Source organism: Phyllostomus discolor, chromosome 3 (assembly GCF_004126475.2).
Source record: "Phyllostomus discolor isolate MPI-MPIP mPhyDis1 chromosome 3, mPhyDis1.pri.v3, whole genome shotgun sequence".
NCBI classification, from domain to species: domain Eukaryota; kingdom Metazoa; phylum Chordata; class Mammalia; order Chiroptera; family Phyllostomidae; genus Phyllostomus; species Phyllostomus discolor.
This window is the reverse complement of record NC_040905.2, coordinates 123541094-123560156: the sequence shown is the minus strand read 5'-3', so window position 1 is coordinate 123560156 and position 19063 is coordinate 123541094.

Below are 19063 nucleotides of genomic sequence, written 5' to 3'. Positions count from 1 at the left end.
ACACAGATTTTACAGATTAATCATGTTAAACAAAGAAATAACTGAAAAATACAGGAAGTCCCACAGATCAACCATATTAAACAAAGGTTATTTTGACCAAGAGGGTCATTAATCAGTTAGCCAACGAAGCTATACAAGCACAAACTTTCAGGTGCCAGTTAATAACTAGATATCTATTAAAATTCTAGGAATTGATCTAAATTAAAAGGATGGAAGGGGTAATTTGTAGGTATATAAAAATCAACTATTATCCATTAAGATTAAATTTATCTCGATTAGGTAACTGGATTTTTGCCTAGATTTTTTGATTTATACATCCGGAAGGGGGGGCATGTTACGTGTTCATTTCCATGTATTGAGATTATTATTCTCAACTAAAACTCCTTGTTTCCACGCACTCCTGTCCAGGGTATGGGAGGGGTAGTGGCTCTAATAAATCTTAAGCTTTCAGGTGGTGACTCCCTAATAAACATTCCTAGCAACAGCTTCCTTCAGCGTTCTGGCAGTTGGTCTACCCATAGTTTAATTTTTGTCCTTAACTTCCCAGGTGAGGGAAACAGGCAACATTAGGGTTGCTAGGGGTCTCTATTCTGTGGTCAACAAGTCATTTCACGCAGAATCAGAGGCATCGTGCAGAGTTTTTGTTATAAAGCACAGGTGTCCAAAAATCTCACCACCTGATGCTAATAGGGACAAGCATACGGGAAGAGATAGACAGGAGACCCGGCCACAGCCACCCCTGCTGTGCAGATGCGTCTCATCTGTCCCTACTGTGTCAAGGGTCAGTTGTTGGATGGCCTGCAACAAAGAATCCCAAACAAGATGGATGCAAAGAGGTCCACCCTAAGACACATCATAATTGAAATGCCAAAGGTTAAAGATAAAGAGAGAATCTTAAAAGCAGTAAGAGAAAAGAAGTTAGTTACCTTCAGGGGAGTTCCCATAGATTATCCGCTGATTTCTCAAAAACATTTTTGCAGGCTAGAATGAATTGGCAAGAAATATCGAAAGTCATGAAAAGCAGAGACCTACAGCCAAGATTGCTTTACCTAGCAAACACATCATATAGAATTGAAAGGCAGATAAAGAGCTTCCCAGACAAGGTAAAGCTAAAGGAGTTCATCATCATCAAACCATTATTACATGACATGTTGAAGGGACTTATTTAAGAAAAAGAAGATCAACTATGAACAATAAAATAGCAAAAAATACAAGTCCATCAATGACAGTCTTGTCTGACCTTGCATGGAGGCTCCCGAGTCAGCAAAACAGGATATCAGAACAAACAGACCAGGGCGGGACAATATCCAAGTAAATAGTTAGGGAATAAGTTCCAAGAACCAGATAGTGTGGTTTAGAGACACCAATAAGAGGACAAGACTACACTTCCCCATAGTGTGGTTTTTTTTTTCTTTCTTTAAAAAGCCTACACAGAACCACTCAGGTGGGAACTGGTCTCAGCTCGACTACTTCCCCTCTCTTGCTCCTGAGAGACCCCTCTTTCAATAAACCCCTTGCTTTGCTATTAGCTCACTGTCTTTTCATGGTTTCTCAGTGGCTCTAATCTTCCATTTTGGTGCCAAAACCAAGGAGTCAAGGTCACCCAAGCCCTGACCCCTCAGCTGGGACCCACTGGGGTCTGGACTAGACTCCTGGACCAATAGCCACTGAGGATTTCATGAGTCAAAGGCTTGAGCTCCCCGCTTGGCTGCTTAATCCCATCTATCTCCTTCTTCTGGAACTGCCTTGCCATTGTGCCTCTCTTCAACAGACAACAGTGGTCACGAAACCACAGGGTGAGTCTGACCCCATCAACCCTTTTGGGGACTCTCTTATTACTGCGACAGCCTGCTGGTACATGCTACTCAAAATCTGAACGTTTAGTCAGAGTCCTCCACATTTCTCTCACCAGGACAGAAGACTTTCAGGGACACCTGGGAAGACTCTGTTCCTCTTCTTACTGGCCTCTGGCAGTGACATGGGGACGCTCATCTCACTGCTCTATTTGTGGTTTAGGACTTGCTCTCACCCTTGCTCTGACCTTTGCTCTCCTCTTCGTAATTCTCTCCACAATGGGGAACGGTCAATCCCTACCTCTGAAGAACACCACCCTCAGGTGTCTTCTTAGAAACATAAAGACACTCCAATGAGAGTAGGAGATTAAGCCTAAGAGGCTCATCTTTTTCTCCACTGTAGCATGGCCCCAATATCCAGCCTAGACAACCAAAATGGATGGCTGGAAAACAGCACTTTCGATTCTCACAGATCTCGACACTTCCATGGGGTGCACTGGCAAGTGGTCTGAGCTCATATATCTCCAAGCTTTTTGGACACTTAGGACCAAGCCCTCACTCTGCCAAGACCCCACCACCTTTTAACTCCTCCTCTCTAAGGAAAAGGGATCTAAACTGAGATCTAAGCCTACCGCTTCAGCACCCCCTCCCAACACCTCATCAGCCACCTCATTTTACCCCACCAATCACCCTCTGCCCTATGCAGGTCCCTCCCCCACTCTTAGACAACCAGCCTCCTTCAGGGGACTCACAGGCTTTCAGCCCCTACTCTTCTAACCCTGGAACAAAGCCCTGATACCTGCCTGTTACCTCGCCGCCTCACTCATTCTTGTGGGCCTGTCTCAAATCCCTCAATATCTGCCCCCACTGAGGCCTCCTCTGGGATATTTCCTCTCAGAGAAATAGCAGGATGAGAGGGAATAATGCAGGTTCATGTTCCTTTTTCTCTCTCAGACTTAGCACAAATAGAGTGTAGGCTTGGCTTTTTTTTTTTTCCTGAGGACCCCACAAACTATGTTAAGGAGTTTAAATACCTTACTCAAATTTATAATCTTACATATCAGGATGTTAATGTCATGCTCACCTCAACCATGACCCCAGAGGAGAAAGGCCATATCTGGACCACAGTTATGACCTGTGCAGATGGGCTTTATGCTGAGGACCCAACCCACCCCCAGGGCATGGTCGTGGTTCTTCCTACCCCTCCTAACTGGGATTATCAATCAGACTCACCCGATATAAGAAAAATGTCACAATTCCTGGCCTGCATAATTGCAGGCATGAAGAAGGCTAGTTTTACAGCTGTAAATTATGACAATATTCTAGAGATCACCCAGGGCCCACATGAAAATCCTGTGGCCTCATGAGCTGCCTCAATGAAGCAGTTCTCAAATACACCAGTCTAGACCCAGGCTCAGCAGAAGGAAGCTTATACCTTAACACTCATTTCATATATCATTCTGCACCTGATATTTGGAAAAAGCTCCAAAAACTAGAGGATGGCCCACAAATACCCCAAAGAGACCTCATTAATATGGCTTTCCAGGTATTCAACAACAGAGAGGAGCAGAAAAAAACTAGAACAAGGAAGGAGAGATAAAGAGGGAGAATAAAGAGAAAGTGCCAGGGAAAAGGAAAGTCAAGAAAGAGAGAACATGAGATACCTAATGCTTGTCACTGCCCTCCGGGAAAAAACCCCCAGAGGTCCCGGGAAAGGAAAGAAACCTACTCAGGCAGGGGTTCCCTGGGGTCCTCGTTTCAGGTGTGGAAAGGTGGGACATTGGACAAAGCTCTGCCCAAACCCATGGCCACCTCCTGGACCCTGTCCTCTCTGTAAGAAGACAGGACATTGGAAGGTTGACTGTCCATTTGTCCACAGCTGATGGACTAGACTTCCTTCCTCTGTGAGAGAAGCAGCCCCTGAGTTCACAGTCCCTGCCCTACTTGGTCTAGCCGCAGAACTGACAAAGCCCTGCTTCAAGAACCCTGACCATTACCATCACCACCGCTGAACCCAGGGTAACCTTATGAGTGGCAGGTAAGCTCATCTCCTTTATTCCAGACAGGGAGCCACGTTCTCAGTTCTGCCAGAATATTCGGGCCTTTAACCCCCTCCTCAGCCTCTGTTATAGTAATAGATGGAAAACTAACAAAACCATGGGCCACTCTTCTGCCATATAGGGGAACACACCTTTGCTCACTCTTTCTTAGTTATATGTACTTGCTCCATCCTGCTAATGGGGAGGGACATTTTAGCCAAGCTACAAGCCACCCTTCTAATATTCTCATTATGGAGCATAACACATGCTCTAAACCCACAAACTGTCCTGCTACTAACCCTAGGAAGCCACCCTAATTCCCCAGCACCCAACTCATCAGACCCCACCTTCCTTTCCTCTATTGATCCTCAGGTTTGGGGCACAGAACACCCATCTGTAGCCTCTCATCATAAACTGGTCAAGGTGGCTCTTAAAGATCCCAGAAAATTCCCCAATAAAACTCAATATCCCCTGTCCAGGCCCCAATAGGAGTCAAACCCATTATAGACTGTCTCCTCTCGGCAGGCCTCTTACAAAATGTGGCTTCCTCAGCCAACATCCCTATCTTAGCAATAAAGAAACCCAATGGAACATACTGACTTGTACAAGATCTGAGTGGTGAATGAGGTGACCGTTCCCATTACCCTCATAGTTCCCAACCCATATTCCCTGCTCTCCCACATACCACAGGAACCACTCATTATTACACTGTCCTAGACATAAAAGATGCATTTTTTACCATTCCCCTTACCTCCCAATCACAGAACCCCTTTGCCTTCACTTGGATGGACCCAGCTACAAACTTAACCAAACAACTGACATGGACTGTCCTCCCTCAGGGCTTTCGGGGCAGCCCCCATCTCTTTGGTCAGGCCCTGGCCTCTGACCTACGAGAGACAGACCTAGCCCCCAGCACTCTGCTCCAATATGTAGATGACCTTTTACTCTGCAGTCCACCTGAAGAAATCATGCAAAAGCACACCATTGCCCTTCTTAACTTATTTAAAAAAGAATTATCGGGTCTCCAAGGCAAAGGGGCAGTTTTGGCAGACTCAGGTCACCTACCTAGGGCTCTTACTAACTCCCACCCATAAAGCCATCACACAACAATGCTGAAGTCTGATTACCGACACCCCTCTCCCTCAGACCAAGCAGGAATTAATTTCCTTCCTGGGGCTAGCCTACTTGTTCAGGACCTGGATTCCCAACTTTGGTCTAATAGCTAAAACCTTTATGCCAGGCGACCACCAGTGACTTGCAGGAGACCATACAAAACCTGAAGTCTATTCCTAAAGTTTTTCAGAAACTTAAGGATGCCCCTGGGCAGGCCCCCACTTTAGCTCTCCCGGACCCCCAGAGGTTGTTTGTTCTATATATTGACACCTGTAATAACTAAGCCTTAGGCCTCTTAGCTCAACACTGTGGGTCTGACCTAAGGTCCATAGTTTATTTCTCTAAGCCACTAGATGCTCCATTGCTAGGCTGGCTGGCTTGCTTGTGGGCTCTGGCAGCAGTAGCCATCCTTATTCAGGAGGCTCTTAAGTTAGTTCTGTGTGCCAACCTGAAGGGGTATTCCTCCTGCTCCATAAACTCTCTCATCACACACCCAGCTATATCTAATCCTTCTCCCTCCTGGCTACAATTTCCCCAAGCTCAAATCCTACAAAATCCTCAAGTCCAAATCCACCCCTCTCCTTAAAGTCTTAACCCAGCTCCCTTGCTGTCTCTCTTTGCCTTATCTATAGACTCTCATCATTGTAGTGAGGTCATTCATCACTTTTTACATCCCTTCCCTAATCTCCAGGATAGCCCTCTCCTTTCACCTATACCCAATTTGTTCATAGATGGGAGTTTCTCTAAGGCCCCCAAGCAGGGAGTAGGCTATGCTATCATTACCCTCAATGATATTCTGGAGTCTAAGTCTCTCCCTCCAGGAACAACCCCCCAACATGCAGAGCTTATAGCTCTAACCAGGGCGCTAACACTTGCCAAGGGACATACAGTAAAATATATAAATGGACTCTAAGTATGCCTTCCATGCCATACATTCACACATCCCCATATGGAGGGAGAGAGGATACCTCACCTCTAAACATTCCCCCATCATTAACAGAAGCTTCATCCTCAAGCTCTTTCAGGCAGCCTCATTACACAAACATGCTGTTATAATTCACTGCAAGGGACATCAACATAAGAGATCATGTTGTTACAGAACAAACAAGGGGGGCCTGGGATGATATACTATTATTGAAAGAAGGCCCCTGGTCCGTTATGTCCGCCGCCAGAGGAAAGACGTCTCTCAATGCCAGAGATTCGTGAAAAGGAAAGGAAATGTTTATTTAATGCTATACAAACTTAAAGTAGTGACCTAATGTCTTCACCAAAATCCCAAAGTCCCTTAAAACACCCACAAACAGACACAGTCCTTCCTTCCTTCCCCCTTTGCCCAGTCCAGAGTACCGTATCTCAGGAAAGGAAACAGAAGTCCATGGCTTAGGTAGTCTTCTGGTTCTTCCCAGTTAGAACTCCATCTCGACTGGGAGACCTCCCTGGATTCCCGGCACCCTCAGCTGAGTCGCCGGGATCTCTGCTAAAACCAGGTGGTGGTTCCCCCCTATAAAGCTGTGGGGGTCCCCACTCTGCCAGGCTGCGTGGTTCTCTTCTCCAGGGCTGCCGAGTGGTTCCCTCTCTCTGGGATGCAGGAGTCTCCACTCTGCTAAAGACATGTGGTTCTCTCCTCAGGGCTGTGCATGGTTCTCTCTCTCTGGGATGCACATGGTTCTCCCCCAATGGCTGCACATAGCTCTTCTTCTCAGGGCTGCACGTGGCTCTCCTCCTCTCAATGGCCGCCAAGTCTGGGTTTTAAATCCCCGCGGCCAATCTTCCTCTGCAGCCTCATTTCTGACTCCTCCCACACTTGGCTTCACGTGCCAAAACTCGTATCCTTCCAGCTTTACTGGGCTGCCATCATGAGTCTGGGCAGGTGTGGCCCCATGTCCTGGAGCCAATCCTCTCTGAGCTCCCACGCAGGCGCTGTAACTCAGGGGACCCGCCCCCCCCCCCAGTTACATCTGGGTGGGGAAGTTACTTCCATTCCCCTGGCTTAGAGCTGATCACAGCTACTTAACATATCTATGCAACCAGTCAAAAGTTATAGATATGCCAAACGACCACGCCAGAGCTTAGCTGCAAGGCTGTTGCTATGCTAAACAGCTCTCAATGGCTCTGCTCCATTTGTCCCTTCCCCCAACCCACACCCTGGGTGGGGGGGGGGGGGGATGGAGACAACCCAAAATCTCCTGGACACCTTGAGTTCTGGACCCCATTTCAAATGCCTATTTGGGGCCCCCCTCTTGGCTGCACCCTGTAACAACATCTCCACAGGAAATATTAAAGCAGACACTGAGGCCAAAAGACAAGCTCGGAACACCCAACCACTTACTCAACTGTTGGTAATGCCTTCTAAAGCACCGCCATACACCTAGAGGAACATTTAAATCTCCCCAAACTGGGAGCAACCTTTTCCAATGGGTGGTATACTCTTAACAACAAGATAATTTCACCAGAACAACATGCCACCCAAATCCTTACTTATTGGGAACTGCCCTGCCTGGTATCAGAGGCTGTAACCCCCACCAAGGCTAAGGCTGAGGGAACGACCTTGGATCATAAGCCAGCAAGGAGACAAGCTTATCTCCCTGGCAGGAGCACTGCTTCTGCTACTTCATCCACAACTGGCCCCCAATGCTTGGTTGGTTAGCCAATGATTCCCCCAGGGGTGTACGACCTAAGACAGGCACGATCACATGGGAGGCCCCCAAGAAAGGCCTTTGGGGGCTACAGCAAAAGGGGGTGATGGACCCTCACCCCTCAGCTTTGACATAGCCTGAGTCCTCATTGTCTGAGAGAAAATCTCCTAATCTCTTGGCTGCCTTACTTCCCTTGCTCCACTTAAGCCTGAAACAATGACAGAGGGTGGTGCAGCCCTTGCTGGAAAGGGCAGGTTCCCCGGGTGATCAAGCCTAAGAAAGAATATGTAAAATCCTGTGAAACCTGCTTTGTTTAGAATGCTCTCAAATTGAATGATAAGGGTCCAAGGAAGAAGTAAGTTTGTTCCTAAAAGTTTTTTATAGCTCTTTGACCCTGACTCAGAATAGGCTCTCAGAGTTTCTTGTTGTTTGATCCTTACTTCCTGGCAATGAGTAATGAGCTTTACCTGAATTCTTATGCAAATGAACCCAATAAAAAGCCTGCTCGGGCGGGAGAACTGGGTGCTCTCCCTCAGGGGCGCTCTCCCCTGGGGAGGGTGGCCATGGTGCTCCCCACTAAAGAGAGTGGCTGTTCCATTCCTATTTCCCCACAGGACCTGGTTGTCTCTGTATGTTTTTCTCGTGTTTCAATGAGCCATCCACAGCATTCCGCAGTCACTGCAGGTCGGTGGCCAAGTCACTTACTGACCTATACAACCAATTTCACACCAGTGCAAGACCCCTCTCCTTTCTTCTCAGTCAGACCCTCCTATACCATTCCCTACTCTCTACCCTAGAAAAAATAATCAAGCAATGTGTCATCTGCCAACAAACACCACAAGGGGGATTGAGACCTCCCCCTTTCCTGACTCATTGAGCTAGGGGACAGGTCCCCGGCCAGGGTTGGCAGGTCAACTTCACACACATGCCAACAATATGGAAGCTCAGATATCTCCTAGTATTCATAGATACCTTCAGTGGGTGGACAGAGGCATTCCTCACTTCCTCAGAAAAATTCACACAGGTAACAGAAAAATTACTTACTCAAATCATCCAATGTATTGACCTCCCAACGCCCCTCCAGTCAGACAATGGCCCAGCATTTATCTCCCAAATTACCTAGCAGGTGTCCCAGGCTCTAGGTATCATATGGAGGCTCCACACAACCTACAGACCCCAGTCATCTGGGAAGGTTGAGAGGATGAATGGCATCCTCATGACTCACTTAACACAACATATCACCCAGACTCATCTCACCTGGGACAAACTCCTACCCCTAGCCCTCCTGAAATTCAGGGCAGCTCCACACAAGCTACGCATGTTAAGTCCTTTCAAGTTGATGTTTGGGTGCCATCTTACCCTCGGCAACATTTCTCTCAGCCACACACCATATGAGGACTAGTTTTCCATTCTAACACATACCAGGAACATCCTTAGAGACTATGCCAACACTTATCTTCCCAGTCCATGGAGGGAAATACTCTCTTCCCCTCCAATTGTCCTAGGAGACTATGTTTATATAAAGACCTTAACCCTGAAGCCTCTTTCCCCTATGCAGACAGGCCCATATTTAGTCCTCTTTACCACCTCCACAGTGGCTAAACTTCAAGGGATTTGGCCCTGGATACATTTTTCTCATCTTAAACTCACAACACAGTTACAACCCTCAGACACATCAGGAGCTGGAGTACCAACTTCTCTGCCACTTGCTTCCATTCCAGAGGACAAGGGGACCCCCTCCTCCAGACTATCATATACCTGTATCCCCACTGGAGACCTTAAAGTAAAAATTGCTAGGCCCAAAGTAAACACTCTAATCTATGCTGCAAGAAGACCATCTTGCAGGTATGATGCTGTTCCTCCATATTATCGTTCAGGAACTTTCTTTATACCATAAACCCCCAGAGTCTATTGCTGAGCTCCAAGAAGTTATCAGAGATCTTTGGCTACAAGGGGACCTACAGGATTTTAACCCCCAGGAAATACGGTTTAATATTTTCATCCTTACCCTGCTTCTTGCCAACCTCCTACACTAATCTCAATTTGAAAACCAATCTCCTACTCCTTTTCCCTCTCATCATTCCTGCCCTGTCCTTTAAACATCCCATCACCCCTATAATTCAACACATAGCCAACATTACTCATAAAAGCATTTTCTGGATATGCCCCCAAACCTCCTCCACTATGGGCATTAAACTCATTGCTTTCTCAGCAACCATATCTGAGTTATTAACACTCCAACCCCAACTATTCTGACTAGGGGAAAAAATCTAACTGACCCCAATAGTGGGGAAAGCATAGGGCAGGCACCCACTCTATATGACAAAGCTGGTTTCTGCTTCCAAAACTTCAACAGTACAGGGAGTAAGGCAATCCACTTAGGTGACTTTAACCACATACAACTACGCAATAACACTTATGTCTTTTGGCACAATAAGGCAATCTTCTCACCCCCCACCAACCCACCAGGGATCTGTAAACACCACCTATCACAACTCTACTTTCAAAAACCTGCACACTTTTACCCACAGCAACTGAGGAATAGAGGACAGAACAGGTGTTGTATACACCCAAACAAATGAAACCTCTAAAAATGCCACAAAAGGGAACTCCTCATACACCTTCTTTACTAGACTTATTCTTAATGGAGTTTGCCAACACCAACATAACCTCTCAATAGCTCTTCTGTCCAATGGCAACTGTACCAAGAAGAATAGGGGCATCCCCCCTGCTCCTCAGTGTAGCTCCATTAGTCCTGATCTCAGAAAATCAGAACATAGACGATATTGAACAACTGCCCAGATACTAAGAGGGACAGGATTTTACTTCATGTATGGAACCAAAGTATATCTAATCCTTTCTAGGTACTAGTCCAGAACCTGCACCATGGTAAAACTTGTCCCCAGTGCAGACATACTCACTCAGCAGGAAATGGCCTCTACAGAGAGTGTCTCCAACCTTGGCACTTTTTAAAGTATTTATCTCTAGTCACAGCCCAAACCATACACTAGGCTGAAGAGATCGCTAGCAGACCCTAACTGGGGCTATCATGCACATGATAACCCAGTCCTAGAAAGACCTGGAGGCCACTCCATTGCTCGTGGTGTTTTTTTGGTCTGCAGGAATACCACTACTAGAAAGATGCATCATAAATATATCCATTACCCTCCAACAAAACTGGAATGCCACCGTCAACATGATAGAAAGGCAGCCAGAGTCACTCAATAGCTTATGTAGTCCTGCAGAACAGACAAGCCTTAGATATCTTGAAGGCCAAGGTAGGAGCCACCTGTGCTATGCTTAAGGAGACCTGCTGCTTCTATATCAATAATATGGGTATAGTTGAGGAAGATTTAGAGGTACTGATGAAAAATATTGACATAATACAAAGAGCCAAGGAAGGGGTCTACACTAGCAAAAGCTGGCTCTCAACTTTGCTTTCCTATTTTTCCCAGTCACTCAAGGCACTGCTGTTGCCCCTAATTACCCCTTTCCTCATTTTATTACTATTTCTCTTAGTAGGACCCTGTCTAATGAAGCTGTTAATCAATTTCATAAAAAGAACAGTTGAAGCCACTGTGGCAGAAACCATGAAGGCCATTCTGCTACTAAGAGGGTACCATCCTCTACACCATAATCCAACTCAAGAAGAGGAAGTCCCCTTGCCCTGAGCTTATAAGATCTATGCTCCCTCTCAGGAGGAAGCAGCCAGAAGACCTTCGATGCCTCCATTCCCCTCAGCTCTATTCTCTTTTTATATAAAGAAAAAGACAGGAATGACAGTCTGATCTGACCTTGCATAGAGGCTCCTGAGTCAGCAAAACAGGATATCAGAACAAACAGACCAGGATGGGACAATACCCAAATAAATGGTTAGGGAACAATTTTCAAGAACTAGATAGCATGGTTTAGAGACACCCAATAAGAGAAGGACAAGACTATACTTCCCGATAATGCATTTTTTTTTCCTTTAAAAAGCCTACACAGAACCACTCAGGTGGGAACTGGTCTCAGCTCGACTACTTCCCCTCTCTTGCTCCTGAGAGATCCCTCTTTCAATAAACCCCTTGCTTTGCTATTAGCTCACTGTCTTCTCATGGTTTCTCAGCACCTCCAATCTCACAATCAGCAACTGAATCTAAAAAAAAAAACAACAAAAAACTAAGCAAACAAGAAGAACAGAGACAGAATTATGGATACAGAGGGCATTTTGATTTTGATGGTTGCCAGATGGGAGGGCAGGTATGTGAGAATGGGTGAAGAGGTGAGGTGATTAAGAAGTACAAATAGGTGGTTACAGAATAGCCACAGGGATGTAAAGGAAAGGGAGTAGCCAAAGAATTTATACACAAGACCCAGGGACAGGAACAAGGGTGTGGGGATTGCCTGAGGGAGTGGGGGTTGCTGCTTGGAGGGGAAGCTAAGGAGAGAAATTAGGACAACTGTAATAGCATACCAATAAAATGTAATTAAAAATTTAAAAAAGAATTAGCAAAATTACACATATACATTCACAAGTAAAATGTAGAGTATATAAAGGGCTCTCTAACTGATAATGATTCCCACCCTCACCCTCATATTAAGAACTGCTCCAGCTTCAAATGACCAGAAAACATTTTAATAGATACATTGAAAACATTTTTACAAAATGATTTTTACAATTTCATCATATTATGTCAGAGTTCTCCTCTTCTTTCACTTCTAGCCTGTCATCAAGTACAAGATGCTTTCTTGGGACCACCAGGGGTGCTCTGTGTCATTGGTCTGGGGGATTTGGTTCAGACTTTTGGATTTTAAAAACTCCTCCACATCATTTTAATGTGCAGTCAGAATTGGTAACCCCTGGTTTAGAAACTACTTCCTAGTCTTGACCACTAAATCACCACTCTCCTATCTGCTTTGGGACCTTTGTGCTCCTCTGCCTAGAATACTCTCTCTGCATTCCTGACTGCTCCTCTGACCCCCCATTTGGACAATTAACTCATTTTTCAGGCCTTTGCTCAGGTGATGCTTTCTCTGGGGAACTCTCCTGACCCTTCACCTAGGGCAGGATGTCTGGTATAACTTTCCAAAACTTAGGTACCCACCAGACTGAGAGCCAGGAAGGGAAGATTTCCCTTCTTCTTTTTTCCCCATAGAGCTCCATGTGGAAAGAGAATGGCCTGAAAGCTATGGTGTGCTGCCTAGATGAGGTAGAGTCACAGTCTTTCTATGTGGTGTCCTGATTTCCTTCCAAACCCAGCCCAGACTTTTGAAAATTTTGCCCTGTTTCTCTTATACAAAAAGGAGAAGCAGCAAGAGCCAGAATCAGAATGAAGGGCCTCAGATGAAGAGAAATTTAGAATACATTCAAGGGCCCTTGATCAGACATCCTTCTTAACCAGAGGATCCTCCTTCTTGTATTAAATCATAGAGACTCAGAGTGTGATGTTCTTTAATAATAATGGTCTAACAATAGCAGTAGGGCTGCCCTTAGTAACCATTTACTAGATAACATTGTGTTATGCATTACTTGCCATCTCACTAATCCTCACATCAGCTCCGGGAGTGAACCACCATTCTTCTCTGTGGAAGAGATGGAGGCACATGGAAGTAATTTTCCCAGGATCATACCTGTAATTAGTGACAGAGCTGGGTTTTTTGATGACAGAACTCCCAGGCCTCTTTGATGCTGGAGCCACTTGAAGCTGTGGGGGTGGGGGGAAGTGGGGCACTGGAGCCCTGGGTTTTCTGCAGCTCTTGGAGCCCCAGGCTCTGTTGCTGGTTCTGTTCTCCATCCCATTCCCCTCACCCCCAGAGTCCTCAACAGCCCGGCTGCTCCAGTCCCAGCGTACCTCAGACTGCAGCCCACCTGAGTAATGACATAACTCACCTGAAAATTCCCCTGTAAAGGGAAAGGGGCCAATCAAACGTGTGTTATTCTTATCGTAAGCTCCCCAAAGCCAGGGACCTTGTATGATTTATTTCAGTATAACCCACAGCACTGGGAATGGGGCCTGGCACACAGCACACAATAAATGTTTACAGAGTCGACTATGGTTTTCAGAATTAGGGGGGCCAAACACATACACACACACACATTGTACACATAACACTGTACACACACACACTACAGTTACACAACCTCCATGTATAAATACCTACCCTCTGCCCACAGAGACACACTCTGTACACATACAAACCTTGACGCATACACATTGCCCACACACAAATAGATACACACACACCTGCAGACACACATCCTCCATACACACATACCCACTCTCTCTGCCCACACAGATACAGTCTTTGCATGCAAACACAATCCACTCTACACATAATGCATACACACACACACACACACACACACACACATATTTTATTTTTGTGGGGGTGAGTTTTCATTTGTAATCTCTGTCTCCCTGTAACGTGTTAGGTGTATAACTTGATCACTTACTTTAATTACATTATTGTGGGCTCTATTTGGCCTTTGGCTATTTTTGAGACCAAATTAGGAAATTTAAAAATAGCCATTTGCTGACTCAAGAAATTGAAAACAGCGATGGGGGGGTAGGGACTGATAATAGGGTTGAGAATGGGGACTTGGGGAGGGGAATGAATTTTCATGGGAGTCCCTTTTGTTCTGTTTGGATTTCTTTTTTAACCCATGTGCCTGTATTATCTTTTCAAAGCCTCACAATACAGACATTTAGGAAAAGAAAAGTAATTAGATACCTTCCTTCAAAAACAACCACTGACTTATCTGTTCTGGACAGTTCACAGGACCCCAGAAACATGTTGCCACTGCCCTCAGGGCAGAGGCAGCTGGTACAGGACCACAGCCCTCTGGGGCCTGGGCCCAGGCCGTTCCCCTGGATGAGCCAGAGGGAGGTTTCCTCTCAAAGGCTGCCTCCCAGGAGCTCCTCTGCAGAGGCCCTGCATGTTCATTTAGCTATTCTTTTTGCTGGGTCAGTAACAGATCTGTAAGGATTAGGCTGGGTAAGCTCTGAAATCTACTCAGTAAGATGAAAATCTGTCCCTTTATTTTCCGGCTAAAGTGGAATGATTAAATTCAAGGATCAGCTCAGGGGGAAGGGGCTGGCTGCAGCCTTTGAATTCAAAGTTCTCTTGCATCCTTTCCTGTGATTTGAGAACCTCTGGTCTCTGGCCCCCAGAATCCATGGCAAGGAGGACTGGGGCCTCCAAGGTGGACAAGGACTTCCAACCAGCTAATGAGAGAACTGCAGGTTTCTTCTATGATAATCCTGGAGGGATTAACTTTTATCAAATGACTTCTTAATGGGAACCCACTTACCTCCAAATTTGAAAACTATAAAACTAATCAGCAAGCTGGTCTGCTTGGAATGTGAGGAGTTCATACATCAGAAATTTAAAAGAGAAGGGAACAAGTTCAGCAGCAGGCAGGTGCTAGCAGAGTGGAAAATATTGTCTTGGAATTCAGCAAACGGCCTTCCTTTGTGTCCCTGACAAAGGCACGGGGGTGCCAGGTGGGGTCTGAAATTGGGGTTGCGGGGGCTGGCTTTGACTTGCAGATGTGTTTGAGTTCACAAAATAACTTTAAATTTTTGGAAATTTCATATATAAATGTGGTTTGGGGGCTCCTTTGTAAAATCAGAAGCTCTAGCAGGAACAGGCCCATACTCCTGTGTTAGTGACAATCTTTCTTGAGCTGCCTGCTGGCCATGCCTTTGTGATGGGGTCCGTGGTTATCTGCCACAGCCCCCCACATTTTCCTATTACCCTTCCAGCTGTGCTTATTATGTTCTCTGCCTGACCCTGTGGGTGTTTGAGTTTGAGTTTCCTGCTTCAGATAAATCATAAACATGCTTAGAAAGACCCATGGAATAGACTATTTTGCAAGTATCGGACCATTTAGTAGACAGATGAGGCAAAGACTACTCCCTTGGGCTTGGTTGGGGGATTTTCTTCATTCTCCCCCACACTGCTGCTATGACTTGGCTGCCCCTGTGACTCAGCTTCAGTGACCCAATGTTTCTCTTCTTGTATGCTGTGATGGACAGACTCTAAGAGGATCCCAAATTATCCCAGCCTCCTGGTACATATGCCACTGTGTAATCTGCTCTTGACTGTGGGCAGATCCTGTGACACACTTCTAACCAACAGAATACAGCAAAAGTAACAGGATGGCACTCCCATTTATTACATTACACAAGACTACAGTGTCTGTCTTGATAGCAGACTTTCTTCTCTTGTTGGCTTTGGTGAAGCAAGTGGAAATGTTAAGGAGGCCTGTGTGCAAGGATCTGAAAGTAGCTACTGGCAAACAAACAGCTGGCAACTGAGGGTGACTTCTGGCCAACAACCAGCAGGAAATGAGGCCCTCAGCCTGATAGCCCATAAGAATCTCAATCCTGCCAACAACCACATGAGTTTGGAAGCTGACTCTGCTCCCATTTGAGCCTTCAGATGAAACCATGGACCTGGCCAACACCTTGATTGCAATATTCAAAGACCCAGAAGTGGAAGACTCAGCTAAGCCATGCCCAGACTCCTGAGCCACAGAAACTCTGACATAATAAACATGAATTGATTTAAACTGCTAAGTTCCTTGTAATATTGTTATGTAGCCACTCTTCTTGGGCTTAAAGTCTCAAAAACTATATTTCATCTCAGTTTGATCTTATCTCTATTTCTAGTAATTTCACTCATGGTATAAAACTGCTAAATGCTGCTATAGATGCTCCCAAATCTGGGTCATTTGCCAGGATCAGCTTTTGTTGAGGCAGGAGGGTAAGACTGTGGCCACACTCAGTTCATACCTCTTTTGTGTCATTCATCAAATGCATCTCACATTTAAAAAGTATGTTCCTTGATGGTAGGGACTCTGTCTTGTTCACCTTGACATCAGTGGCACTAAACATACTGACATGCGCCCAGTATATAGTTGTTGAATGAATGGGCATAGATGAATGGCTGAATTATCCATCACAGGCAATTTTTTCCCTCCACTTCTACTCTTCATGACTAGATCATCTTCTGTCCTTTGAAGGGCCCATAGTTTAAAGAATTAGATTCCTTTGGCATTCATCTCATTTCCTGATTTTTTGTTAATATAACCAATGCTTCAATTAGCACTTTAATAGCCAAATATTTGTGCCCATGTATGATTATTGCTGGGTCAAATTATGTGCACAGTATTGTGGTTAATACTTACTAGCAATACATTTATCTGCCTGAAAATGTAGTATGGAAATGTTCACTTTCCTGAGCACCTGTCAATATTAGTGTTTTTCTGGACAATCTTTGCCATTGTAATAGCTGGGAATGATATCTTGTTTTTACTTGTATTTATTTGTTTACGAATGAGGTAGAATATTTTACTAAATGTTTCTATTTCTTTTATAAATGTATATTTCATGTCCATTAACCACTTTTCTATTGAAACAGTTGATTTTTATCTCACTGATTTGTAAGAGCTCTTTCTACATTAGGTATAGATGATTCACACCAGTTTTCAAAATTTTGTTTTTTACAAAAATGTTTTGGAACACATTAAGAAGTTTTTATTTGGTGAAAAAATTATATAAGATTTTATTTATTTACTTTTAGAGAGGAGAAGGGAGGGAGATAGGGAGAGAAACATCAGTGTGTGGTTGTCTCTTGTACATCCCCAACTGAGGACCTGGCCCACAACTCAGGCATGTGCCCTGACTGGGAATCGAATGAGTGACACTTTGGTTTGCAGGCTGGTGCTAAATCCACTGAGTCACACCAGCCAGGGCAATCTGGTGAAATTTTTAAAATTGAATTTATTGGGGTGACACCGGCCAGTGCACATCATGTGTACACTGTATTGTGTGTTCACCACCCCAAGTCAAGTCTTCATCCATTATCATTTATCCCTTCATCCCTTTCTCTACCTCCCTCTCCCCTTGACAATCACCACAGTATTGTCCCTGAAATTTACCAGTTCTCTTTTCATAGTTTCTGTTTCATGTAGAAAGTTCTTTTCAACCTTCAACATTATAGATTTATTCTCCAACCTCTTCTCTACATAGGACTTTTTATTAAGTTTGGAAGCTGATATATGGACTTTCTCTGTGTTAGCAATGTTTTGGTCGAGCATAATTGAAACCTAGTCATGTGGAATCAGATGTGGTCCTTCGGCAAGATCAGGCTTGGCACACCAGCAGATCTACACTGATAGATTCTAACTAAAACCTGTCTTCTTTACTCAAGACTCTAGAGACATTTTTCCTCTCTAATGGTGGAAACCACTTCATATCTTGCACTAAGCCCTGGTAATTGAGAGTTTCCTTGGAAGAAAGACTCAGCCATGGGTGTTAGGAGAAGCAGAAATGGGTCCATGGCATCATTAGACATCCTTAGAGAACAGGTGGCAGGATGTACAAGTAATCAATGTTGGGAGTCCTACAGAAAACTCAAGTGTCCTTATAGGGGACCAGAAACATAAAATGGGATCAGGCATTGATTGGGTATTGGTCCAGTGCCATGGATTGCGCTAGTGTCTTAACATCCACTATGTAATTTAATTCTCTTACTAACTCTATGGTGTTAGAGTTATCCACATTTTGAAAATGAGGGAACTAAGACTCAAGATCTTCATTCAGACTTGTCTGACTTTGAAGCCCTTTCCAGCACCCTACACCGCTGCTTCTTGCTTTTCCACATGAATAAAAGTGATATTCAAGGACACAGACTGGCAGTACCAGAATGGCCCTGCTGGGGACAGGTTTTAGGTGAGATGCCATGTGAACATTGGTTGGCTGTAAGGTGGACATATAATGGAGAAATTGGTGAGAACTTCACAAACTTATCCTATGACAGAGATGTACAGTCAGCTGCCCTGGCCTATAACTGTTGGAGTCTGCTCTGCCTGCTCTCAGGAAGCTGTAACCCCCTGAGACTTAGGCTGAGTGAGAGACCTCTGGACCAGGAGCCACTAAGGAGACAAAACTTATTTCCCTGGCATGAACACTGCCTGTTCTGTGCCTGGCCTCCTATGCTTGATCAGTTAGCCAATGACGGGTAAGATTTCCTACGGCGGGGGGGGGGGGGGGGGGATCATCTAAGACAGGCATGATCACGTGGAGGCCTCATGGAAGGATTTGGGGGGCTGTGGAAATGAAGGGGTGATCGACATCGGCCCCTGCCCCTCGGCTTTATCAAAGCCTGAGTCCTTGTTCTTAGTTGTGACAAATCCAAATCTCCTGGCTGCCTTTGTCTCCTCTGCCCAACTCAGGCCTGTGGAAATAACAGGGGCGGTATAGTCCAGACCAGAGTCAGCAGACTCCTGGGGTAATCAGGCCTGGGACATAGAATATGCAAGATCCTGTGAGATCTGCTTGCGGGAGGATGCTATTGAATTAGCATATGAAGCCACAGGCAGGAAACGAAACTAGTCGTTTAGGTCCTGTAGTCTTTTTAAGTGATAAAACTCAAACTCTCAGCCCAGAATCCCAGCAGGAGTTCTATCAGTCCCTTTGAAAACTACCTATTC